This window comes from Miniopterus schreibersii (assembly GCF_964146895.1).
Source record: "Miniopterus schreibersii genome assembly, chromosome: 5".
Taxonomy (NCBI): Eukaryota; Metazoa; Chordata; class Mammalia; order Chiroptera; family Miniopteridae; genus Miniopterus; species Miniopterus schreibersii.
Genome location: NC_138106.1, coordinates 20,955,808 through 20,982,218, shown reverse-complemented (window position 1 = coordinate 20,982,218; position 26,411 = coordinate 20,955,808).

Here is a 26,411-nt window from a genome sequence, read left to right as displayed (position 1 = left end):
CTTAAAATATGATACGATTTAGATGATATTTTTTAGAAATGATTTAAATCATATTTTTCTCTGCCTTACTTCATCAGTTAGTTTATTCCCTCTCTCTTCTTTGGCTTAATAGAGTAATGAACGTGGCTCAGTGTGAGAGCAAAAGGGCAGAAGGGTGGTCGGCTAGGAAAGAACGGCAGTAACGTTAGGGCTTATATGGAAAATGAGAATGAAAATGAGGTGTGGGCTGGTCTCAAACCTTTATTCATCACTATTTTGAGGTCTGGCACTGAAGCCGGTGTTGAGAAAGAGTGGATTTTATTGTTGTTGTTGTTTTCAATCAGCTTGAGTCATTTACATAAGGATTTTGCATCTTAATTTTTGTCTTTGTGACAAAGGTGAGCAGATGCCCGTGAATAATTCAAGCAATCCAGAAATGCATAGTTTAGGAAGTCAACATGAACCATGCCGGAGGGCTTGGTGGTGGCTTCCTGGCTTCCAGGGAAGGAGGTTGCAGCCCCCCTAACGAGACTGGTGGGGTAGGGGCTGCTTCCCGTTGTCCCCAGTCTCTTCACTGCACATCGGGTCCCCTTTGGTGGTGACATGGAGACAGAATGGAGAGGGGACCATACCATGTGCCCATAGGACTGAGATCCTCCAGAACATTGTCACCATACTCAAATTCACTCGGAACTGTACTCTCAGATTCAGGGGAAGCAGGCCGGCCAACGTCCCCCCTCATCTAGAGCTTCACTTGTGGCCTCAGTTTCCCTTGCATTTTCTGCAGTGTCCACCTGCTATCAGTCTTTTTTCTGTGATGGATACGTTGTCTAGCTAGCATTTCAGGAAGAGATATATTTGCCTAAAAATGAATGGTATTCATAATTGTTCTGGTTAAGTCCAGGATGCCCCTGGGCATGAGACATCCTAGGTTCTAGTCCTGCTATATCAGTAATAACCTCCTTTACTCCAAAATCTGCTTCCCAGAGTTTTTGGAAGGGGCAGTCATGCAATATGTGAAAGACTCTGAAATTTGTGGGTCACTCTAAAAATGTCAGCTATTCTACTGATTATCTTATCCATATTGCTTTTATGGCTCTCTAGGTTCTGAGGCCTGACGGAAAGGAATGGGGTTCTCTAAATATGAATTGCACTTAACATCTCCCCTTTTTTCTGCTGCCAACCCAGTGTGATTTCATAATGATCCCAATTCCTTTCGTTGGCTTAATGGCCAAATTTCCTTCCACAGATAGAGACTCAGGGGATGGATGTTTTTTATGGATTTTCCCCTTTGGCCATATTTCCAAGTTGTAATGCCTTTTACGCTTTTGTTAGAGTTCTCTCAAGGAAGATTTCTAACGTCCCTGCTTGCCAATGTCCTGTTGGCAGGAGGATGGGTTGAGAGCCAGCCAGTCATAAAACTCGGCTGCCAGGAAATGAGGCAGCAGTTAGCAGACTGGGGGGTTGGAGGCCCGCATCGGGCTGTCCTTCCCTGCTCCGCTTCTGACAGCTCTGTCCCTTCTGTCTACTCAAACAATACATTGTTTGCACCTGGTGTTGAAGTGAGTGGGCGCCTGTAAATAATTCAAACAATCTAGAAATGTATAATTTAGGAAGTCAAAAGTCATCTGTTGTTTTATTCCTTCCTCAGAACTCCTGTTATAGGTCTATTGATTATTTCTCTAGATTTTTTTTTCTATGCGTACACTAACATTTGCATTAGTTTAAAAGGTAGAATCAAACTTGGCACATAGTTCTGCATTTGCTTTGTCACTTAAATGACATATGAGAGTTTTTATCTCTAAACCTATCTCATTCTTGTTAAAAAATGGCACAGTGTTGAATGGATGTACTAAACTTTAATTAGGCTCCTATTAAGGATATTTGGGTGGTTTCTAGTATTTCAATATGATAGAAAGTACTGCACAAGTATTTTTGTTCATATATTTTTTTGCAGGGCCTAGGCAAATGCTTTGGTTGGGTAAGTTTCTAGACATTACTGCCTACCCTTGAGTAATGGTAAATTTTAAACTGCAAAATAAGACAAAGTACGTTGCGTTTTATTATTAGAGCAACAACTGGTGAGTGAAGGCAATGCGATCTAACGAAAGCCTGTCAATAAAAGGAGCGGGCCATGGCTCTCCCCTCTCGCTGGCCCCGTGGCTGGGGGAGCATAAGTCCTACCCTCGCTGGCCGGCTGCGGGGACTCCAGGGTAGTGGGAGAAGTGGAGCTGAGGTCACAGGTGGCCTGCCCTGGCCCCCTGCCCCTGCCCTCGCTCCGCTCCCTGCGGTGCGCCCTCGGTGAAGCCTGCGGTGTGTCTCTCCTGCTGCAAAGGTGCCTTTGCGTCAAGTTTGCATCTGGCAGTAGCTCCCTCTCTCTGCTCTGCTCCGTCTCCAGAGGGTACTGATGTGGCCCTTCCTGGACCCCTGCTCCCTCTTTCCTCCGCCCTGATCCACTGAATCGCAGGTCATCCCCTCTGAGACCACTCTGGCCAGGACCACCAACGGCTCCACCTTGGCCAGGGCTTCCCCTCATCGCCCTGGGCCCCTCAGCCGCACTGGGCACAGCGGACCCCTTATCCCTCCTGTTTTCAAGCCCATCTCTTTTCTTACAGAAAGTTCTCATTTTCATGAAAGTGATACATGCCAAATCTTTTCATCACAATTCCTTGCCCTGCCATTTATATTGTCTTTGGTCCTGGAGCACAAAGTCTAGTATGAGGCAGGTCTTATAAATTTATATATATATTAAAAATATATGCAGGTCTTTTTTTAAGAAACACAGATGGATTAGCCAGTTGCTGAAAAAAATTGTTCCATCTAGGGTGTCGGAGCAAATGGAGTTGGGGGGAAAGGCATGGAAATGAGATTTGTCTGAGCAGCTCGGCTGCTGTGGCTCAGCGGTTGAGCATCGACCTAGGATCCAGGAGATTGTGGTTCGATTCCCCGTCAGGGCACATGCCTGGGTTGCAGACTCGATCCCCAGTCGGGGGCGTGCAGGAGGCAGCCGATCAATGACTCTCTCATCATTGATGTTTCTCTCTTTCTCTCTCCCTTCCTCTCTCTGAAATCAATAAAGATATATTTAAAAAAATTTTTTGTTTGAGTATACCTCTTTCTATAGTTCTAATTTTTGAACTTCCTAAATGTTTTACATATTCAAAAATAAGGGTGTAATAAACAAACCCTAAGATTAAATAAAAGCAGAAACAAATGAATCTAACTCGATATCAAATTGATACCTTGGGAAAAAAAAGACAAATTCAAGTAACTTTTGAGTCCAGCACTATGACTACATATTCTCAGTGGGGTATATTCTAAGAACAAAAAGAGGGGCAAAGAAATTTTGGAGTAGTTTGTGGTTAGTAGTGGTATTGATAATGTAATTCTGAAACAATTTTGTGTGTATTATGGGATAGATCAAAATAATGAACACACTGTTTTTGTGAGCCAGAGTTTTCCATATGGATAAAGAGAGAGATGCAAACATGGAACTGGGAAGGCTGGGGAGAACCCTGTACTGTTGGGTTTGAACTGGAGGTATAGAATACATGTGTGTAGAAATCAGCACACCTAGAGCCAAGATCTTGGTTTCTGAATACCATTCCTTGGAAAAATGGCTGACTCCATGTCAGGAGCAGAGAAAATACAAGGTAAGCCTGGAAATTTCTGTTTTGTTGGAAAGTAAGAAAATGCTCAAAGACTAATGGGGTCATGTCTGTTGCTTATTGACTGCCCTGGACAAGCCCCTAAGCAGATTTATGGACAGGCCCTAAGATGGTGCATGCAGAGGAGCAGCTGACCTCACTGGGCCTTCTGGGGCATCATGATGGCACATGCTTGAGGCCTCTGGCTCAGTCATTTACCTCTGGTTGTGAAGTCCCCAAACATTGTAGCTTTTGTCCAAAACCCAGCTTCTGCAAGGGATAATGGAAAATCTCTGTGCTCTGAGTCAACCAGTTGTGCTATGCAAGATGACCAAGAATGGGAATATATTGGCCTAAGTTCCTAAAATATTATTCACCTTTTGGGTTCTTTCCCCTTCGGCTGTAGGTGTGTTGAAGGGTATGCACACACAGTCCAAAGGGTGAGCTGTGGTTCAGCCTCATGAGGACTGAATGACTTATTGCGTCAGTTTGCAAAAGGCAGGTACTTATATGGATATTAATTGTAAAAAAGCATTCTCTGAAGTCTCTGGAGAGATAAATGTCTAAAAGAATGAACAGATACATTGCCTGAGATTGTTCTTAATGGAGCAAGGTATTCATTTGATCCAATGGAATTCTTAAAGTCAAAATGAAATTATGGCCAGACCACATTGATTGGCCTCCTGCCAAATCACACCTCAGGCAGGGATCCTGCTGTTCCGGAAGATGCCAATTAGCTAAGGTCACCCGTTTCGGTAGAGAGCGGGGAAAGGATGTGGCTGTGGCGGACGAGAACCTCATCTTAGGAGGTTCAGGTTTAAATCGCTGGTAGGAAAGGAAAACTGTTTATTGTTCCTGCAGCTGTAACTGACTTTAAAAAGAAATAAATGGAAAGAGAATGATTTTTCTGTTTCTAGGTTGTGTAAGGCACATCTGTTTCTGTTTTCCTGCTCAGCTCCCATTCCCTCTTCTGGTAGCATCACCTTCATTTCCTCCTGGGACACTCATCCTCCACTGAATGCCTCCCCAGAGAGACAGCTCGAAATGAGGTGCCCTGTTCTCCCCAGGCAAAGGTGGGGGTAGGTGGCAGTGAGTCAGGCAGGCTCTCCTTCATCCATGCTGTAAAAAACACAGCAGGAAAAGGGGTGGAGAGCGCTGGGTTGGAGTACGATTTACAGTAGGGTGGTTAAGAATGGCCTCACTGGGATTTAAGATTTAGCTGAGATTTTCTCCCAAAACAACCCTGCTTCACCCACCCACACTCTGCCCTATCTCAGGTGGTGGTATCTCCATCCTTTCGGTTGTATGGGCCAAAAAACCCCAACCAAACAAAAAGGAACAACAACATGAAATAATCTCACTCATTCCCTCACACCCCACATCCATATCCTGTTTACCTCTGAAATATATCCAGAATCAGACCGCCCTTCAGTAGCTGCACAGCTGCTAGACTGACCCACACCACCACCGCCTCTTGCCTGGATGGTTACAGTAGCCTCCTAGATGGCCTCCTATCTCCCGTCCTTGCTCCCTGTAGTGTATTCTCAACACCACAGCCAGAGTAACCTCTGCAGACATAGGTCATTTGATGTCACTCCTTCCCCACAACCTTCCAGTGGCTCCCATCTCACTCAGGAAAGGCTGTCGTTACTGTGGCCTAGAAAACCCTAAGTGACCTAGTTAGCTTCTCACTCCCATGGGCTCACTTTGATTGTATTCCCTCCGCTCATTCTGCTCGCTGCCTGGCCCTCTGTGATGCTTTAATGTCTCTGTGCCCTCTCATGCCTTGGGGCCTTTGCGTACGCTGTTCCTAGGTTCTGGGATCTTCTTCCTCCAGATATCACATGACTCACCCACCGAACTCCTTGAAGCCTCGGGCGTTTTCTCCAGACTCATTCGCCGTGTGGCCCAGGCAGAGCAGGCAAAGTTGAGTTGAGATTGACCAGGGTGTTTAAACTGGGTAAAGAGAGAAGCGAGGGGAAGAGGGGGCTGAGGGGCAATTAAAATGCAGTGGGAGAGATGGACTATCAGCTCAGTTGAGGGTCCAGCAAAAGAGAGACGGCAAAATGGTGGTTGGGGGGGGGGGTGCGCAGAGGATAGGTAAAGGAGGGTTTGTGATTGTTGGTGATGACATGACTGGAATAAGACTCTGGATGTGAGCAGCCGAGGCAGGGTGGAGGGCAGGATCATTGGATCAAATGAAAGGAACTGAGAGGCCAGGGCTTTGGGCCGATCATCTGCGGGATCATCCTGCTAATTAAGGCGGGAGAAGGATTGGAGAGCGACAGTGAGCAGGAGCTGTGATCTTCAGTGCCCTGGAGTTGGTAGATGATTGCAGCGAGAAGTACAGGCGGTCCCACCTGAGGAGGCTGGAGGATGCAGATAGTGAGGAAGGACGGAGGCTAGAGGAACCTCCTCCCCAGGCCCAGTGTCATGAGGCTGAGAGGAGGGGAGTGGCTGCCACTAGAGAGGGCTCAGGGACCAGTGCCCTCAGTGTCCTTCTAGAGAAGAGGCTAGGGACAGAGGGAGTTTTTGCTGATGACTGTGTTTCCCAAGGGCCCAGGAGAAAGTTTCAGGAGTTGGAATACTGGGTCAGGGTCACGCAGCTGTGTGAGATTTAGAGTGCAGGAAAGGGAGGCGACCTGGAGTCCAGGTTCTTGGGGTGTGTGTGTGTGTGGGTGTGGGTGTGTGTGTGTGTGTGTGTGTGTGTGTGTGTGACATAGACAGGGATAAAAGGCATAATAACATGAGCAATGGTGGTAAAACCTAAATTCCACTAGTTGAAACTTGAAGAAAATATTTTTTTAAATGCTGCAGCTGGAATGATTCAGCAAATCAACTAGCAGCCTGCTATTATAAACAAGTATAACTTTTCAAAACTTGTGTGGGGTTTTTTTTTTTCCCAAAATATAAAAGTGTGGGTTTTGGGTTTTTTTCCAAAATAATACATGCTCATGGTAAAAAAAAAAAAAAAAAAAAAAAAAAAAAAATTTAAATAATTTAGAAGAGCATAAATTAAAAAATAAGACTCCACCTCTCCCTCCTAGCCCTATTCCCTGTGGTAACTGTTATTAACAGTTTCTTGGGCATTCTTTCAGCTATTTTTAATTCATGCACAAGCATATATGGTATATAGTTTTTAAAAAATTGATGGGAGCATTACAGCTTGGTTTTATCCCTTAGCAATATACTTGATATACTCTCTCGCATATATACATAAATTACCCCATTCTGCTGCATATTATTTTATTGTACACAGTCTACTCAACTAGTTCCTATTGTTAGGCACCTAGGAGATGTCCAGGTTTTTCTGCCTATAAACAGTGCTTCCACGAACATCCTTCAGCATCAATTGTTTTATCTCTGGTTTTATTTGAAAGTACAGAACAGATTGCCCAGCCAGCATGGCTCAGTGGTTGAACATCGACCTATGATCCAGGAGAACCCAGTTCGATTCCCAGTCAGGGCACATGACCAGGTTTTGTGCTCGATCCCCAGTGAGGGGCATGCAAGAGGCAGTGGATCAATGACTCGCTCATAATTGATGTTTCTGTCTCTCTCTCTCCCTCTCTTTCCCTCTCTCTGAAATCAATAAAGACATATTTTTAAAAAAGAAGAAAGTACAGAACAGATATAATATTTAACTATGTGCACACTACTGGGATTAAACACATGTTAATATTTTATCATAATTGCTTTAAATCTTGAGCTTTACTAGGAACTATCACCTTGCCCTCCAAAGCAGTTGTACTAATTTTTACTCCCACCTGCAATTATAAACATTCCCATTGCCTACTCCCATCTTTGACAACACATGGTATTGTCAGACTTTTGTTTTTCCTGTCTGTTGGTTAGGAAATAGTATTGCGTTGCTTTATTTTAATTTTCCTGTGTTTTAAAACTTCAGATGTTTCTTGGCTTTTTGGGTTTCCTTCTTTTTTTTTTTTTTTTTAAATATATCTTTATTGATTTCAGAGAGAGGAAAGGAGAGAGAGAGACAGACAGAAACGTCAATGATGAGAGAGTCATGGGGGATCGAGCCCGCAACCCGGGTATGTGCCCTGACTGGGAAGCGAACCCCGATCTCCTGGATCCTAGGCCGATGCTCAACCGCTGAGCCACGCCCGGCCAGGCTGGGTTTCCTTCTTTACCAATAACCTGCTCTTCAAAACTGTCCTGCTCTTTTTAGCTATTTGCTCTTCCAACAGGATGTAGGATTAATTTGCCAAAGTCTTTGAAAAACCTTTGTCGGGTTATCTGTAGCTCTTTGCATTCTTTTTTTAGTGATTGCTCTAGAGCCTTAACTTCACTCACTTTCGAGTTCATATGTACCACTTTGTGTAGTGGAAAAATTTTGCGATCATAGAGGTCTGTTTACTCCCCTCCATGCTTTTGTTCTTAATGATATATGTATTATATCTGTACTTATAAACCTTTATTGTAATAAACCTTGTAATTTTTGCTTTAAGTATTATTGTGTATTTTAAAGGAACTAAGGAGCTCAGAGAAAACAATTTTTATATTTACCCACATATTTACTATTTCCAATGCCCCCCCCAAACCCTAGTTGTCATCTGGTACCGTTTTCCTTTAGTCCAAAGAAATTCCTTTAGCGTTTCTTGGAGTGGTGTCACTGGTGACAAATTACCTTTCTTTGGTTTTGTTTTATACCCAAAGCTATAGTTTGCCTTCATTCTTGAAGACTGTTTTTCCGATATAGAATTCTAGGTTTTGTGTTGTTTGCTTTCAGCACTCTCATGTTCCACCGCCTTCTAGCCCTCATAATGTATAATTCAAATCTTTGGAAACTAGAATGATGTTCTCCTGTAATAAGCTACTTTTCTTTTGCTGATTTTATCTTTGGTTTCCAGCAGTATCACTATAATGTGCCTAGGTGGAGTTTCTTTATATTTATCTTGTGTGAGGTCCACTGAAATTATTTAATCTGTTAATTTATGTTTTCAACCGAATTTGAAAAAATTTTGTTTTTATTTTTTTTCTTTAATTTTCACCAGAGGATATTTTTTTCCATTGCTTTCCAGGGAAAGTGGAAGCAGATAGGGGAGAGACAGAGAGAGAGAGAGAGAGGGAGAGGAACATCGATGGAAGAGAGACTCATTGATTGGTTGCCTCCCGCACTCACCCTGACAAGGCCGGGGATTGAGCCTGTAACCGAGGTATATGCCCTTAGTCGAATTGAACCTGGGACCCTTCAGTCTGCAGGCCAATGCTCTAACCACTGAGCAAACTGCCTAGGGCTGAAAAAATTTTATCCATTATATTTTCAAATATTTTTTCCTGCCCCATTCTTTCCTTTTTTTCTTGGATTCCCAAGGTATGTTTGTTTGACTTTTTAATATTGCCCCACATATCTTAAGGTTCTGTTAATTTTTTGCAATTTTTTTCTGTTCTTTGCTTTGGATAATTTCTATTTATTTATATTCAAGTTTTTCACTTTTCATTGTCATCATCATTTTGCTATGCATTTTTAATTTTAATTAAGAATTTTATTTCTGCAAATCAATTTTTAATATCAGATATTGTTGTTTGGGGTTGTAGAATTCTCCCTGGTTCTTTTTTAAGTTTCTATTGCTCTGTTGAGACTTCTTATTTTTCCCTTTATTGGGAACATGAATTCCTTTATTTTGTGGAGCATAATGAACATAACTGCTTTAAAATTCTTGTCTGCTATTCAGCCTGTGGGTAGCATTGGGTTAGTCCCCACTGATTGTCTTTTCTCTTGGTACCAGTCACATTTTTCTCACTCTTCAAATGTCAAGTAACCTTGGATTCTGTCTTGTGCATTGTGATTTGTTGTATAGATTCTCAATTTTGTTATATCCTTCCAAGAGTTTTGATGTTTTTATTTTTGGAGGTAATTAACTTGATTGGACTCAAGCTGCAAACTCTGTCTTTTGGTTGGAAGCTGAAGTCTAAGTTCAATATTCTGGTTTATATAGGCTGTTTGAATCTGTCCCATGCGTACAGAGAATTGGGTATAATTTATATTCAGAATTTGGGGCATCCCGCACTAAGATTCTTTCTTTTCTAGATTCCTCACTCATTTCCCAGTGTCTGTAGTTGCTCTACACTCTGTCCTTTGATTTATCAACTCACAAAGACTGTGTTTTTATTCTATCAGGAGTTTTAGTCACCCTGTGAGTCACTGACTTCAGCCTGACCTCAGGCTAAAAGCCATAAAAACAGACTTTTGTTATTTCCTTCTTCCAAGTTTTAACTTTCCTTCAGAATGTGTCAGCTTTTGTTCACTGTCCACTGCCTTTGGATCCGTTTGTGTGTGTGTGTGTGTTGTGTTATTTTCTCCCAAGGTTATAGTTGTCCAGAAAAAGCTTCCATGCCTCCTTGGTCATACTGGAAGCGGAAGCCCTCACTTTGCTTTAATTTTGCATTTTTTGGATTAGAATATGGTGGAACATCTTATTTATTTATAGTTATATTACTTTTTATTTATTATTATTATTTAAAAATTTGTTTTTATTGATTTCAGAGCAAGGGAGGGAGAGGGAGAGAGAGAAATAGAAACATCAATGATGAGAGAGTCATTGATCAGCTGCCTCCTGCACGCCCCCTACTGGGGATCGAGCCCACAACCCGGGCATGTGCCCTGACTGGGAATCGAACCTGACCTCCTGATTCATAGGTCAACACTCAACCGCTGAGCCATGCTGGCCAAGCTGTATTCCTTTTTAAAATGAACTGTCTGTTCATGTCCTTTGGACATTTTTCCATTGTTTCACCCTATTTTCTTTTGATTTGTAAGAGCTCTTGCTATGTTAGGCATATTACTTCTGTCTTCACTATTATTTTTATCCCGATTATTTTCTTTGATTATTATTATTATCATTATCATTATTATTATTCTTTTGCCCATGAGGAAGTTTAAATCTTCCGTGCAGTCAAATTTACCTCTCTTTCGTGGCTTTGGGATTTTGGGCTCATGCTTAGAAATTTCTTCTCTATCAAATAAACATACAGATACTAGTATTTTTATAGGTACTTTTGCATGTTTTAATACTCAACTATTTGACCTATTTATGATTTATCTTAGTGTAAGGATTTCGGAGGTGAATCAGCTTGTTTTCCAACTATGTAACTAACTGCAGCCGTGTGATTTAGATCATTCATCTTTCCTCACTGGTTTTGCAATGCTAACTGTATCATTTATTAATTTCCTACATCTTTCAGATCTTTTTTATGTGCTTTGTTCTGTCTGTTCCTGGGGTGGTAAAAAAGGTAACTTCGCATTATAACGTGTTCACATGCTCTCCGTACAACCAGACGCTCTGTAGCTTGGCTTCTTCGTTTCTGAGTACTTACCTTAAATCAGCATCTATTGATCTCATGGCTGTACCTCTCTTGGGTTTTCGCACATTTGAGAATGTCTGTTTTTTGCCTCTTCTGTATGAACGACATATGCTTTCTGTTTAAAATTCTTAGATCCCATTTTCACTCACAGTTCTGTAAACATCCTTCCATTGTCTCCTGAGAGTGCTTGTTTCAGGGCAGTGTGGAGAAGTCTGAGGCCAGCTTGGATGACCCTCTTTTTGGGTGGTTTCTCTGCCTAGATAGCTGTAGAATTATTGTTTTTCTTTAATTCAGATAATTCCTTGGTTATATCTCTACCTTACTTCAAATTTTTATGTTCTCTTTAAATATTTTTTCCTGACTGTTTTCAGCAGTGTTTATTCTATTTCGTGTTCCTTTACTATGTTTTTCATTTTTATTAGGTTTATATCTTTATTTTTCATTTACTGTCCTGAGCTCTATCATCGCTTTCCGGTGAGGTCAGTTGTCTTATCAGATCTTACTTGATCTCTTCAATTTCTTCTTCCAGTTTTACATTTCCCAGAGTCTATATCTTCTCGAATTTATTTGAGAGCATGGGGGAGTATTTGTCTGACATTTCTGTTGTTGCTTTCTGAGTGATTCTTCTGCTCTGAACCCTTAATGTGTATTTTGTTATTATATCTCTTCCTCCAACCTCCAGGCTCAAGTCATGTCTATTTGTCTGACATCAAATCCCAAGTCACACTAAAGCGGGACTTAATAGGCTGGGGGAGAGTACAGACTGGAGCCACACAGGCTGGGATGAGAGCCCAGCTCCACCACCATCAGCTCTGTGACCTTGAACTACTAACCTTGTGTATTACCTACTCAGAGGGCTGTCCTGAGGATTAAAGTGCTTTACACACAGCACCCAGTGAATCTTGGAGAATGATAACTCTGGTTATGACTTCAGTAGGGGAGTGATAATATTTATCGTGTATCCTTTTGATGTTAGCTAAGGAATATATAGGCCTAATGATACTCTACTAATTTCTTTCTTTGGATCATTCTAGAAAGTTACAAAATAGGTGATTTGTGAGAGCTGTTATTATCTACCAATAAAGAACTATCCCCATCTGCTGGCCACACTCAAGAATTAAAAATAAAAGGCTGTCCAAATATAGTTGTTGAGGAAATGGTTCATGTTGTAGCTCCTGTGATTTATAGCAATCTTCCCAGCAGGGAACACCCCACTTTTCTCTTACACACTCACACACTCTCAAGCAAACTGGCACCTTGACATTTGGCGCTGGCTAATTGTTCACATACTTGTTTAGGAAACATTTCCTTTCAGTTTGGAATTTAGATTTGTCTTCGATGAAGGCTAGACATGTTTCCCTTCTTGCAGGTTTGGTTGTTTCATAGACTTGGCCTTCCAAATCCTTCATCTTTGTCCCAAGAAGGGGACTGCACCTAGTGTTTTACCTTTTTTTCTTTTTACAACTCACTGAACTCCCCCACGCTGCCAGTGGGCATGGTATGTGACTAACACACATTGTATTCCTAACTACCATCTGTGCTAAATAGGAAAGAAAATACCTCTTAAGGGCCATGCTGTTTTTTGATTGACCGAAGATGTAAGAACAGCTGCTAAGTGAGTGTCGGGGAGAGCTCTAGTTAACTTCTGCATGAAACTAAGACTGAATCACCAAGGCCAAATTGGGTCCTGAACCTTGTGAGATTGGTGCATTTCATCAGAGCTTTCTCTGGGGTCCGGGAAAGCAGCCATCCAACCACGCTCTTTGGGGGGCGCCCATGCTATGGGTTGCGGGGGGGATTGGGTTAGTGCAGTGACAATGGAAGGAGGAACAAAGAGCAGGACCAGCAGCAGACGCTGAGAAAGACCAGAGGTCCTCCCTTGGGCGCTTCTAAATAATCAGTTCAACCTTGTTGTTACCAGGTCAACAGCGGACCAATTCTGAGTCGGCTGCGAGGGCCTAGCCTCTGTGTTCCAAGAAAATGCCATCTCCCTCCCCCACGTTCGCTGTGGCCTTGCTGTGCGCCTGCCCCAAGGGACTCCTTCCTGAGGAGCCCTCTCAGGCCCTCATTCCAAGGGGTAGGCCCTGCTTCACTTCCACTCCCCACCTGTAACCAGGGTCCTCGTGCTCCCCACAAGCCCTCTTCCCCTCCTCCCCCTCCTTCTCCCAGTCCCCCCCTCCCCACTGCCTCCCAGCTTGGGACCTCCTCCTCACTCAGCCCTCTGTGCTCACTCTCCCCCCCCCCACAGGGCCTCTCTTTCCCAGGCTTTTATAATGTCTTCAGGCTGTTTTTCCCCACTTATGACACACCTTAATTTTTTATTTCTTCTTTTCCTTCCATCGTCCCGTAACACTTCATTTATGCTTCTAGTAAAGCCGTCATCACATCTTACTATTTATGTGTCTGGATGCTTCCAGTGCAGACTGAGCGTCATAGATAGCAGGGACTGCTCTCACTGTATCCCAGCGCCAAGCACAGCCCCTGGCATATAGTGGGCACTCTGTTGAATGAATGAATATTTCTGTTATTTCAAATCTTCATTTGTTGATCAAATTTGCTCTGATGTTTACTTTTCCCTGATTTCATCTGTGTCTAAAGAAATTTTCTTTTAGCTCTTCATTTGGAAGTACTTTCAGACTTTCAAAAAAATTGTAAAAATAGTATAAAAAATTCCTATACCCTCTTCAGATTCCCCAAATGTTAACACCGTACATAACCACAGTACAATGATCAGAACCAGGAAATGAACATTGATATAATTAATCTATAGGCCTTATTCAGATTTTGTCAATTGTCCCATTAATGTTCCTTTTCTCAACCAGGACTCAAATCCAGGATCACACATGATATTAGGTTGCCATCTCCTTAGTAACCTTTACTCTGGGACAGTTTCTCAATCTTTTTTTTTTTTTTTTTCACGATCTTGACATTTTTGAAGGGCATAAGCCAGTTATTTTGTAGAATATTCTCCAAATTCGACTTGTGTAACATTTCCTCATGCTTATGTCCAGGTTTTCCATTTTTGCCAAGAATATCCTTCTCAGTGAGTAAGAGTGTACATGGTGACTACATGCGACATTCACTACTGATGATGTCAGCGCTGGTCATGTGGCTAAGGTAGTTCTGGCAGGTTCTCCACTCTAAGGTTATTGTTTTTCCTTTGTAATTAATAAGTACTTTGTAGAAATATGTAAATATATTGGTTCTTATTATACTTCTGTCCACTGATTTTAGTATCCCTTGATTATGGTATTTTCCAAAAGGTGGGCTCTCTATTTCCAAGGGTTTAAATGCGGCCGGGGAAATGGTTTGCCCATGGTGAATCGACTAGGGCCCGAACCCAGAAATGACTAATACATTGTCTACATGAGGCCTGAACATTTAATGTAGTACTCTGGGTCACAGCTCTCTCAAAACAGTTCCAGTCTATAGACTGCTCTTTTCCCTTTCTCTCTCCGCACCCAAATCTCCTATTTCTGGATGCAAATAGTATCTCTTGATGGGTGGTGGTGTTCCTGATGAGACACCAAGAAGGGCTATCACAAGTAAATTGATCACAACTTAATTATTAATTCATGCCCCTAAAGTACATACTGTGGAGATTAATGCTCCAAGCCGAAAGGTCCTTGGCTCACATTTTTAGAGTCACTGTCTTAAAGGACAGCTGCTTAGGCTAAGATTAAGGTAGCATATAATATACCAAGACCTATTGTCTTTGGGGGAAAACACTTTCTAACTCATCCTGAGCTAGGCCATGACATTGATGACCTTGGACATCTTTTCTGAAGCATTCTGCGTTACTGATTTTGGGGGAGGGGTTGGAGGTTGAATGGAATTTAGAAGTGCTGACTGCGGATCCTCTACAGAGTGCCTCTTAGGTTCCACTAGTCCATGAGATATAGAGCATTTATTACTTAGAAAAAGTTTTCCAATCCATAGATAGTGTGCCTGAGAAAAGAAAATCTTTCCTTTGCCACATGAGCAATAATGAGTTTTCAGTGTGACCAGATTTAGATGATTTGTTCTGTGGTTAGAGAGGCCCAGGCAGTACAAATCGGTGTGCTGTTAGGGGACTGCAGAGCAGGCCACCAGGACTCTTACCTGCATGAGCACTTCTTGGGACAAACAGGCGTATGGGCTTTGGGATTTACAGTCGGGATTGAGATGAAGAAACAGAAATAATGGTTGCCTCGGACCCTGGGGTCATTAGGCTGAGGGAAGTGGAGCACTCTGTGGAAACAAGAGACAATCAAAGATATGGCCCTGTTTCGAGACTTAGTTTCAGCGATGTGGAAGGGGTCTCCCAACTGAACACCTGCCTGCCCCCCAAAACCGGGCAGTTACAAAGGAGAATAAACGAGACCAAAAGCCTGCTGAGACGTGTCGCACCAGGTGACCAGCTTCATTCCTGGGGCTTTCTCCTGTGTGGGGGTGCAGCTGGCAGCTGCTGAGGATGGCATGTGTCACCTGGAACCACGGTGAGGCGGCAGGGGCTGGCGGCAGCCCTTGGGGGACAGTTACGGGAGCAGGGAGAGTTAGAGCTCCAGTCACATGGGGTAGGGACTGGAGACCAATCTCTGTGTGATTAGAACCCGGTCTGTGGTTTTCCTCCGCAGCTGGCGTAGCCCAGGGAAACAGGCTACAGGCACGAGTGTGTGAAAGCAAGAGCCATTTCTTCTGTTTGGGAATTCCTTAATACTGATCGCATCTTTTGAAATCTGTAAGAAAAAACTCTTCCCTGGGGTGGGAACAGGGAAATCTTTATGTTAACGTGGCAGTCCCAAGAGAATTCTGCAGAACCCTTGAAGAATGAAGTGGCTAAGTGCTCTCCGCGCCAGCACAAAAGCTGTTTGTCATGAGAGTCACATTCTACACAGAGGCAACTTCAGAGCCACGGGACTGAGTGTAGTCTTTGGTAACTCCTGCATTCTTCTGGTCAGCAGCCGAAGATGCCCTTTCTCAGGGTAGCTCTGTCCACAGAGATGGTACTGTCTAGGAATGAAGATTCTTTTTTCTCAATAAGATCCCTGGGACAAAGGTCTCATTTCACAATTTTGAGCTTCAAATTGACAGAGTCCCTTGAAAGCTTGGCTTCACCCAGCTGGGTTCTCTAAAAGAGTGACCACAAGGACAGTTGAACATACATATCACACCACTGGGCACAGTGAACTTGAAATAACCAGGGCACAGAAGGGACACTGGGCATGCCATGGCGGAGCAGGACAGAGAAGTCCTGTTCTTGTCCATCACTGAGCACTGTAGACCCAGGGGCATAGTGCTACACAAAGGCCTTGTCCTGAAGCATTTGTCGGTGGGGGTTCTCGCAGTGCCACATGCATGGAAATGTTTTACTTAGGACCTGTGTGAATTCTACCAGTCAGCTCTGTCTATAGACATGGGCTCAAGTTGGGACTGCTTGATTTGGAAAAGCACTTGAAGAGGCCTGAGAGAGCTGAGCTGGAGGGAGGGGTGGGGACTGAGCCCTGCCAAGGCTGTCTTTATTAGTCATATTAGTATTACTGCTTCCTGGGTAGGAACCTTTAGTTACACAATCCCAAAGGATCCACCCTCTTCTGGGGTGCCCTGGGAACACATCAAGAAGAGAAGACAGGGCAAAATGCTTTTCACCGGGCCTCATTCATTCCTGCATTCAATGAGTCATGCCATTGTTCAATGAATATTTACCAAATGCCTAGTAAGTGGTGGGCACTGTGCTGGGTGCCAGGAATGACAGCAGTGAATAAGACAGAGGGAGTCCCTGTCCTTGGGGAACCTTTTAACAAGGTACATTCTAAGAGTTAAGTTATAAGGGAAATGAGATAGGTTAGGGGTTTGGGAAGGGCTGCCTTAGCTAGGGAAGGTCTCCCTGATCCAAATGGCAGGATGGAGTCTGTCATGTGAAGACCTGAGGGAAGAGAGTTCCAGGCACAGGGCCATCTGATGCAAAGCCCCTGCGGTAGAATTGTGTTTGAAGAACAGAGAGAAGACCTGTAGGGCAGAGCTCAGAGAGCAGATGTGGCCTGGTCTGGGACCATGATTCTAGGCAAGATGAGAGAGGCAGGCAGAGGCCAGATCGTGGAGGGCCTTGCAGGCCATACAAGGAGTTTGGGTTTTATTTTTCTATGTCATCAGGCCAGACTTTAAAAATTGTCTTCCCTAGAGGCCTTGGTTTCGTGCAAAGTCCAAGAGAGCAGCAGATGGGCAAGGCTCTGCCCTCATACCACATCCCCCCTTCAAACCAATATACCTCCCTCTCTTTATCAGTTTTGCACATTCAAATTCTGTGTAACATTTAGCCTCCCAGAGGTTTCAAACTTGTGATAGATGAAAGATGGCCAGAAATTTTTTCACCGCCCCATCAAGAGGTGGACTTTATTTACCCTGCTCTTGAATCCGGGCTAGTCCTGTGGCTGCTTTAACCAAAGAGTTGGCAGAAGCAAAGCTATACCAGCCTTTAAGTGGACTGGCAGCTTCCACTTCCCTCTTGACAGTAGGGCCTGTGGAGTCTCAGCTGCCATCTAAGAAGTCCTCCTGCTCTGCTGAAGGGACCATGTAGCAGAGAACCAAGGAACCAGCCAACAAGGAGACCCAAGGCACCAACAGGTGTCCCCGAGGCACCAACGGGCCAGCTGCCAGCCCTCAGAGCTATCCTCGTGGACATGAAAACACCGTCTTGGACATTCTGTCCCCAGCAGACATCACCTGGAGCTGAGACAAGTCCATTCTGCTTGCCTTGTCGTGGACCCCAGAGTTCTGTCCAAAATAAAATGTTTTATTTCACTACATTTTCTAGCAGTTCGTTGCACAGCAATAGAAACCTGAAGCAAATGTTTAAACAAGGCATTGAAAACCACTCCTCTGAGCAAAAGCAATAGTTTTACACAGAACTCAGAGAACTTGTACTGACAACTAAGGAGGCAGTGGGGTACAGTGGACAGGACAGGGACTTCAGAGTAGGACAGTCCTGGAGATGAATCACAACACGACTGTCATTCTCAGCTTCTTCCTTTCTAAAATACATGCCTCGGAGGGTAATGTGAGACATAAAATCAGACACTATGCTAAGTCCTTGGCACACAATAAGAGCTGAATAAATTGTAAGTATTGTGTCCAGGCCCTTCCAGTGGGGGCTCACAGCGGGCCGCCTGGGCTGGGAAGCCCACTTGGTGGGGCCAATGCCCTGTCACTGCCAGAGCCCAGGTGAAACCACAGCGCAGGTGGTGGCGGAGCAGGAGAGGCGCCCAAGGTTACTGTCAGTGTTCCTCACATGTTGGCTTGTCGTGTGAGCACAGTATTTCATAACACCAAATTCACACTGAGAACATTTCCCCCTTTTCAGTCCTCTTTTAGTCCTGATAAAATTGAAGCATGGTGCTACTACAGTTTTAACACCTAATACTTATTAATATACCCACCCACCTTTCTTCTTTTTTTAAGCAGAGAGAGTTTAATGAAACACAGTCTTAGGTTTGGAGTATTTGACAGGCCACAATACGGAGCTTAACGTTGCAGGATATCATTGTTCCGTTTTCATTGTTTGTTTTTGCCTGCCCTTTACTAGTTTCCTATTGTGAACCTTGACTTTGTACAAGTGGTGTAAGATGTGGCAAAGATTACGATGAAAGCATGCAAACAGCTGGTGCAAATACCATTTCATTGAATGTCCCCCAGGCTTTGTCTATGGGCCCGATTTTGGGCTGTCACAGTCCGGAAAAGCCAATAAACCCACTGAGTGGGTACTCTTACTCTGCCACCTCTGGGCCCGTGCCCACCACGGGGCAAGCCCGGATGGCCGGAGAGGATGGCACTTCATGGGTACACTCTAACACGGCGCTCGGGGCTCAGGGCTGGCCTCTTGCTTCCTGAGCCCGGGGCCCCTGCACCTGCCTTGGGCCTCCTGCCCGGCGCTTCTGTTGGCTCAGCGCTCCCTGACCTTCCGCCCGTCTGCAGCTCTTGCCTCCCTAATGCGCTCAGCACTTTTAGCTGTTCTGTGATAGTCTCCAAGGGCATGAAGATGAGAGCTTTGCTGAAAATGTGCATGTTCTGCAGAAAAGGGCCACAGAACACTTAGAGAGGAAAAAGACAGAAAGATCAAAGTGGTTTTGGAACAGAAGAGAGGAGGGACTATAAAATTTGAATGAGGTGCCTGGAAAAAAGAATCTGGAGAAGGGAGACAGCTTTGTTCAGTAGTTAGAGCTAAGAGGGGAAAAGTGAAAAAAACAGGGAGAGGTGCCCTTTAAATTAAGGGACTGCTTAAAATCTAAAAATATTAGTGTCATTCTGATTAAAACATCAAAACCTACTACAGTGTTGATCTCAAGCAATGACATGACTGTAGCAGTTTTGTCAGTGACACAGTGTATTGATGGCTGCTCTGTCCTCTTAATCTGCTCTGTCACCTCCTCAGTGAGGCCTTCCAGAATCACACCGTCTAATAGTGCTCCCCCTTCTCTCTGGCTCTGATTCACTGCATTTTCCCTCAGCACACTTACCACTACATGTCATTTTATTGGGTCATTTATTTACTGTCATTCTCTCCCCATTAGATAGTAACTCCATTAGGCAGGGACTCTGCCTCTCACTTTGCATCCCCAGCTCCCCTGGCACAGAGGAGGCACCCAATAAATAAATGTTAGGAGAATGAATTCAACCAGTTAAGGTCTATGAAGTCCCTAATATGTGTGGGGTAATACTAGGAATATAAGATGAATCTCGCCCTTGGGAAACTAATCACACTCACTACCGGTTTTAGAGGACTTACTATGTGCTAAGTACCTTGTGCATGTTGCGTTATTTCATCTTTGACAGCTAGGGGCGATGCTAATGTAAAAGCTTTTAGCAGCAGGTGTTGTAGACAATGAACGGGCACCATGAACTGGCACTCAGGGATATTAAGTATAGGTTGAGAACCAGGAAACAGGCAGAGCCCACATTTGAATCAAGGTGTGGCTAGCTCTGTGCACGTTCTTCTAATCCCACCACAGGAGTACCTAGTGCTCAACCCATAAGTATGGATGAGCACCTCCTCGGTGCACAGAAGTAAACTGATCACCACCGGAGAAGTGTAGGTCTCGTGCAGGGAGCTATGGGCTCGGGGTCCAGAAAGTCCCTGGCAGAGCCAGCCAGCCTCTCCTCCCTCCACTGTTTTGGCTCTAACAGGTGGTTAGGTCCAAAGTCCATACAAACAGAAACAAGGGAGAAGGGGACAGGGGGTGAGGGCAGGGGAGGGCTGGGCAAACAGACAGCTCTGAGGACATTTACAAAAACTGAGGGAACAAGCAGAGGGAGCCTTAGTCCTTGGACAGTTTGCTGCTCTCCATAGGGCCACCACCCTTCTCACTCCCTCTGAGTGACCCCCCATCTTGAGGAAGCCTGGCCATTGGGCTGGCAGCAGGCTGGGTTCTCTAGCATTGGATTTCACCAGCCCAGAAGCACAATCTGAATTTTCATTTCAGGTGAAGGCTGATACAAACAGTATTGCCACAGTCAAAGGAAAATTGGGAGCTGACCTCACTGCCTGCAGCGCTGTGCCTGGGGAGGTGGCAGCCAGTTGAACCCAAATGGGCATGTACTCCCCGTTTGCCAGCCTCCCACGCAGTTCGCAGCAGAAGAGTGACTATTTCTGGTCACTTGTCTGCTGCCGTGGTCTTAGCGTCACGTTTTCCAAGTTCGTAGTTACAAGGTCTCCCTCATGCCCTCTGTAATAATTGCTGCTCATAATAATATCTGCCACACCCTTTCAATAGGAACAGCGTTTGACTCAAACTTATATGGGCTTCGCTGTGGCACAATTTTAATTTCATCCTGGAGTTGCTTTGGAGAAAGTAATGATGATAATTAAATCTATGCTTCTGTCCCTTCAGTGATGTGGCACAAAAGTACTCAGTAGCTTCCTAACACATAACCCACAGACTCTAAATACCATCTGGGTAAGTAGACATTTTTGTATTTACCCTGCTAGGTAGATATCCCGCCCCCTCCATGTTACAAGAGGAGAAGACTCAAGAAGGTCAGTGAATTTGCCTCATGGTCACTGAGCAGTGGAGCTGCGATTCTCACCCAGGGAACTCTGGTTTCAAAGCTCATGCAAAGTGTCCTAAGCCTTGAATGACAAGTTGCCCCTACTTAATTCACTGTGAGACACTCCACAGAACATTCCTTGGTTATTAATCTCAAGGAGAGTAGTGGCCAGATGAGATCACTGGGTGAAACAAGGTAAGAGAGTTAAAAAATATAACTTTTCAAAGGACCAGTGTGCTTTTAATGCAAGAGATTTAAAATACTGCAGGCACCCAGATAAGAGGAGACACTGAGGCAGAGCTGCTGAGAGCACAAGGCTTCCCAAAGCTTCGAGAGTGGAGGGAGACCAAGGAAAATAGACAAGGTGTAGGGCTATAGGAGGAAAGGAGGTGCCTACCCCAGGGACAGATCCTTGCAGGGCCTGGAGGGGAAACCAGCCTGGGGCATTCAGGGGATGGAGAGAAGCCACTCTGGCGAAATGCAGGCTGTGTGGAGATGAGTAGGGTGGAGGCCACGGGAGGCCTGGCTGAGGAGTCCAGCCTTGACACTGAGGCAGGGCAGAGACATGGAAATGATAAGGAAGGAGTCAATTGTTTGAGGAAGGTTCTGGACAGGTTGAGTTTTCTTTCAAAAAGGAATTGATCTGCAGGCAGTTAAAGGCACAGTGATTTGTTTCAGGGACGATGGAGATCTAGAATGTCGATTCAGAGGACCTCCTGTGCTTGCGGTCAGTCCTGCTTCCTGACTAGCAGGCCATCCCTTCAGTAACTTTCCGTCTCCTGACTTTGAGTGAGAAATGCATTCATGCACTGTTTAGATCCTGTGGACAGCTGTTCTCTGGCCCTTCATCCCATGTCACTTCATCTCTCTGGTCTTATGTGTTATTTACCTGCAAAATAACAGTGTTGGACCAGGCAGTCTCTGGTAGTCAGCCATGGTGACCATGAGCTCTTAAGCTATGTCTTCCCTGTCCTACTTTTTGTAAAGCCACTCTGCTCCCTTTATTTTTTCTTGTAGGATGTCTTGGGATGTGTGATCAGGTTTCCTTTTTGGGGTCTTTGGTTAGGAGGGAACATAAGCCTTCTGACCTACTTTTTCTGGGGCCAGGCTGCCTGTTTCTGTGTTTTGGCCACAGCCTTGTTTCTCAGGGAACATAGTTCTCTTAATAAATGTTCAAAAATCACCTCTTTGAATACACACTGAAATTACTTATGGATGGAATGATAGACTATCTGGGAAGTGGGTAAAGTATTGATGAAACCAGATTGGCTGCAACCTGATTATCGCTGAATCTGGGTGATAGTACACGAGTTTCATGAAACTCTCTGACAACTTTTATTTATGTTTATATTTTTTCTGTAATAAGAAGTTAAAAAGAAGTACACACACTTCTTTGTTTCATGTTACAGCATCCAGAAAAGCCAAACTGTTGAGTACTAGCAAAGCAGTTTCCCAGAGCAATCTTGAGACATGGGAAAACAGGAAAGTTGATAAAACACAATAGTTTACGGTACGCGGTAGTCTCTCTGAGGACACTGGCCTTGGATGACTTGTTGACAAGAGCATCTCTCTTTGTCGTGAGCTGTTGTTTTCCTGCCTGCTTGAAGACTCTGCCTTCACTTCTCCTTTCCCTTCTGTTTGTTTGCAAGTTAATTTTCTCCCATGGGCAGAGAGCTGCTCTCTCAAGAACCATAAAGGAAGGATGTCAGGGCCCTCCAAAGCAGTGGTTTTCCTTTTTTTTTTTTTTAACCACAAACAGAGTAAAATATACTTTTTATCACCACATACAAACACAACTGACATGTAAGTTTCACAAACTAATACCCTTTACTAATATTTTCTGTTCTGTTCTAAACTATTTTACTCCATTATTTTAAAACACTTTTGGGATCCACTAAAATGATTTCAGGACCACTAAGGGGTTGCAGCCTGCAGTTAAAAAAATGGTTAATGAAAAGATACACTGGGCAGGAAACTTAACATTTAAAACATCTGGCCTGGGCCTGAAGTCAGAGGCAGCTGGATCTCATTTGTATCTGAGAGTGGAAAGGGCTTCCACACTTTCCCAAAGTGGGTGGAGGGTCAGATCTACCATGCTAGCCAAGGACTGACTAAAGTATTACATTTCAGCAGATGTATTAATCCCATCAACAGGGAGTAATCACAAGTTGTAGGTTTAAGATGGGACTTTGGTTGAACTGGGCTCAGCCACACAGCATTTTGTAGTTTTATGATGGTAAAAGGAAGTAACCCTGTTATTTACATCCCACTGTGGCTGCTGCTCAGTGGAGGCACCAGGCAAAAGGCATAAGGCTGTTGATGTCCTTTGGAACCAGGTAGATCCATAAACTCCAAACTATGTGACTTTAGACAGATCCATTAACCTCTCTGAATCTCAGCTTACCTCATCAGAATGGGGGTGATAATACTGTATTCAATGAGATAAAATAGGGCATCTAGCCAGACTCTGACGTGAGGGCAGACCCTCCACAAATATTGTTAAGCTCTTCTTCGACTGGCACAGAGGCGTGGGAAGTTTCCTTCAAAGGCTGCTCAACCCAGTGCCCTGTATGACAGCTCTGCCAGCTCTGCTCTGCCCAGGGTCTGCTGGAGGGGAAAGAAAGGCAGAACAGGCAAACAGAAATAAGTACCAAGTGCCAGCTAACCAAGAGAGAAGCCACATTTGCAGGCCAAGTGACCTAGGGAGCATCTTTCACCAGCTTTGGTCTCCAGTTTCTCAACTGTGCAGTGAAGACAGGGGAAATGCCATGTTCTTCCAGCTCCGGGCTGCCTCGTGTTTCTCAGCGACATCAAGCTTCTGGGCACCAACTCAGACCCACTGAACTGCAATCATCCCAATCCAGAGTACCAGGAATTCACCAGGTCCTTTCAAGCCTGCTTCCGAAATACCTCTCCAAGCCCTCTCATTGTCTCCTCCTCACTGCTCTATACCCGGCCCTTTTTTGGTCTCCATTCTGTCTCCACTCTGCAGCCAGGAGGTGGCTTTACAATGCAAAAGAGGCAGAGAGACTGCTGGGCCAAACTTTCAATGATTTTTCTATGCCCTTGGTACAAAGTCCAAACCCCTGTTGTGTCTGTCCCCAAGGCTTATCTTGACCTGGCCGGTGCCAACCTTTGCACCTTCCTTTTAGATCACCTGCCCCAGCCCTGGCCTGCCGATTTAAGGGCAGCTAGGACAGTGTCTCTCCTGCTATTGCTGTTGGCCAATGCCCAGCACATGGCACTGAATGAATGAGCAGTTACTGAGCGCCAGCTAAATCTTTTCCATAAAATTATGGCAAGTGACCTATTTTCTGGACAAAATAGCTTCCACATTATTGTCTCTTAAAGTCCCAATTGTATTTTCTTCTGGTTGATTAGGGAATAAATCAATTGTAATATAATTTGTCATTTTATGTTTTGGCAAGATGATTTCAAGAAGTTTTTTGGATTTTGGAGAATAAATATAGTTCAGGTGCTTTCCCCATACTCACAAAATATTCTAAGTGAATGCTAGTAGTTGCTCATTACTTCTAAAGCCTGGTCTTGCACAGACATAATGGCTGAAGATTTCCCTTAGCAGGAAGAATGTTATGCATTATGGTTTTCACTTCCATTTAACCCGATTAAGTATTTGTTTAAGTGCTTTGTGCTCTGATTAGAGGTGTCTGCAATATGAAGTGCTCCTTGAACAAAAATTATGGGTAGTCCAAAGTAATTTAATTGGCTAATGTTCCATAATTAAGGCAAACCCACTTTACTTAAATAATTAGCTTGGAGTGGTTACAAGTAGCAGAGTTAACAGATTTATTTTTACTTCATTTGTGCTTTGGGTGTTGGCTAAGAGCAGAACTCTGGTGACATCTCTCTCTCTTCCCCTCTCTCTCTCCCTTCCCTCCCTTCCACTGTCTCTGAAAAGCAATGGAAAAAATGTCCTCAGATGAAGATTAACAAAAATAAAATAAGGTAAAATAAAATAAAATAAAATAAATAAAATAAAATAAAATAAAATTCTTTCTGTTATGACAGAGAACTGGGGAAGTACCACAAAAAACCCATCTTCTATCTTGAAGAGAGCACATGACAAGATAGATGCTTAGCCTTAAAGGCTTACAAAAAAAAATCCCCCCCACAAAAACCCTTTGGAGGCCTTGTGCTTCAATTAACAATGGGATAGATGTTCTAGGGGAAAAAAATCATACTGAAAGAGTCTGTAGAGAAGGTGTCTGGTACAATTCTAGCAAGAGAATAAAAATAAGGTTGCAAAGCAATAAGCCCCCCCAAATAAATACATGTCATTATCCTTACAACATAGATTTCTTATCATTATGATAAACAAATTTTTTTTTAAAAAACCTGGGATGACAAACATAAAATTATTTTGAAAACAACCTTTAATAATGAATTTCACTCATTTCTGTGTTTCATGCATCTTCCCTTTTTAAATAATATCTGATTCTAAGTCTGTTAACAGAGACTCAAATCCCCTCAGTCACATAATGACGTGACAGCTACAGCGCTGGGGTGTGGCACTGTCAACTGAAACAAGAGTGGCGCCCAGGAGTGATGTAACTTTCTGTAATAGCAAACGGCTCTTGGTAAGTTTCGAAACAGCGCAATCATAACAGAACGCCACACGATCTTGCCTAAATTTATGCAGCAGCTGCACTTCCAGGAAATTTCAGTGCTTGTTAAGGCCATGAAACAAATCCTTTGTGTTTACATGTAAAATGGAGTCAGATGGTTTAGGCACAGATGATACAAACCATTTTTTCACCGACACGAATTTCCAGTGGGCGTACGAAGGCTATGCAGGGCTGGTCTTTGTGCCACAGAAGTCTCCCTTACATCTCAGGGCGTCCAGCACCCGTCCCCTCAATCACTGTGACATTTACCCCCCATCCCCTCCCCCACAAGTTTCCAAAGCACCCTCTGGTGCGGTTAACAACCTTTCTGGAGAACCAGTAGCTTAGGTGAATTATGGTCCACCTTGGGTTGCACATAATGTCCTGGGGAACAAAATCAGGGTTTTGCAGGCAAGGAAATGGAGCACAGACACTGGGCAGATAAAAAATGCTGTGTCTGCCACAGGGAGTGAGTGGAAGGAAGCTCAGGCAGGTCCCCTCTAAAATTCTTTATTGTAGAGGAAGAGAAGCTGGAACTTGGAAGGGGTGAGGGGGGACCTGAGGAAAGGTGTGAAATCTCAATCCCGCCATGCCAGAGCCCATCTGTGGCACTCACTCCCAGCCCCCAGCAGGAGCAGATGGCATCTCCAAATATGAAGCAGCTTCCTGGCCGAGTAAGAAGATGCCCCCTTGAATCTTGGGCTGCAAGACAAACTCAGAAAAGGAACTTCTGCATGGGGCAGTACTGCCAAAAATCTACCTCCGGCCGTCAGGCCCCACCTACATCCCATGTGAAACCAGACTTGGAAAAGCA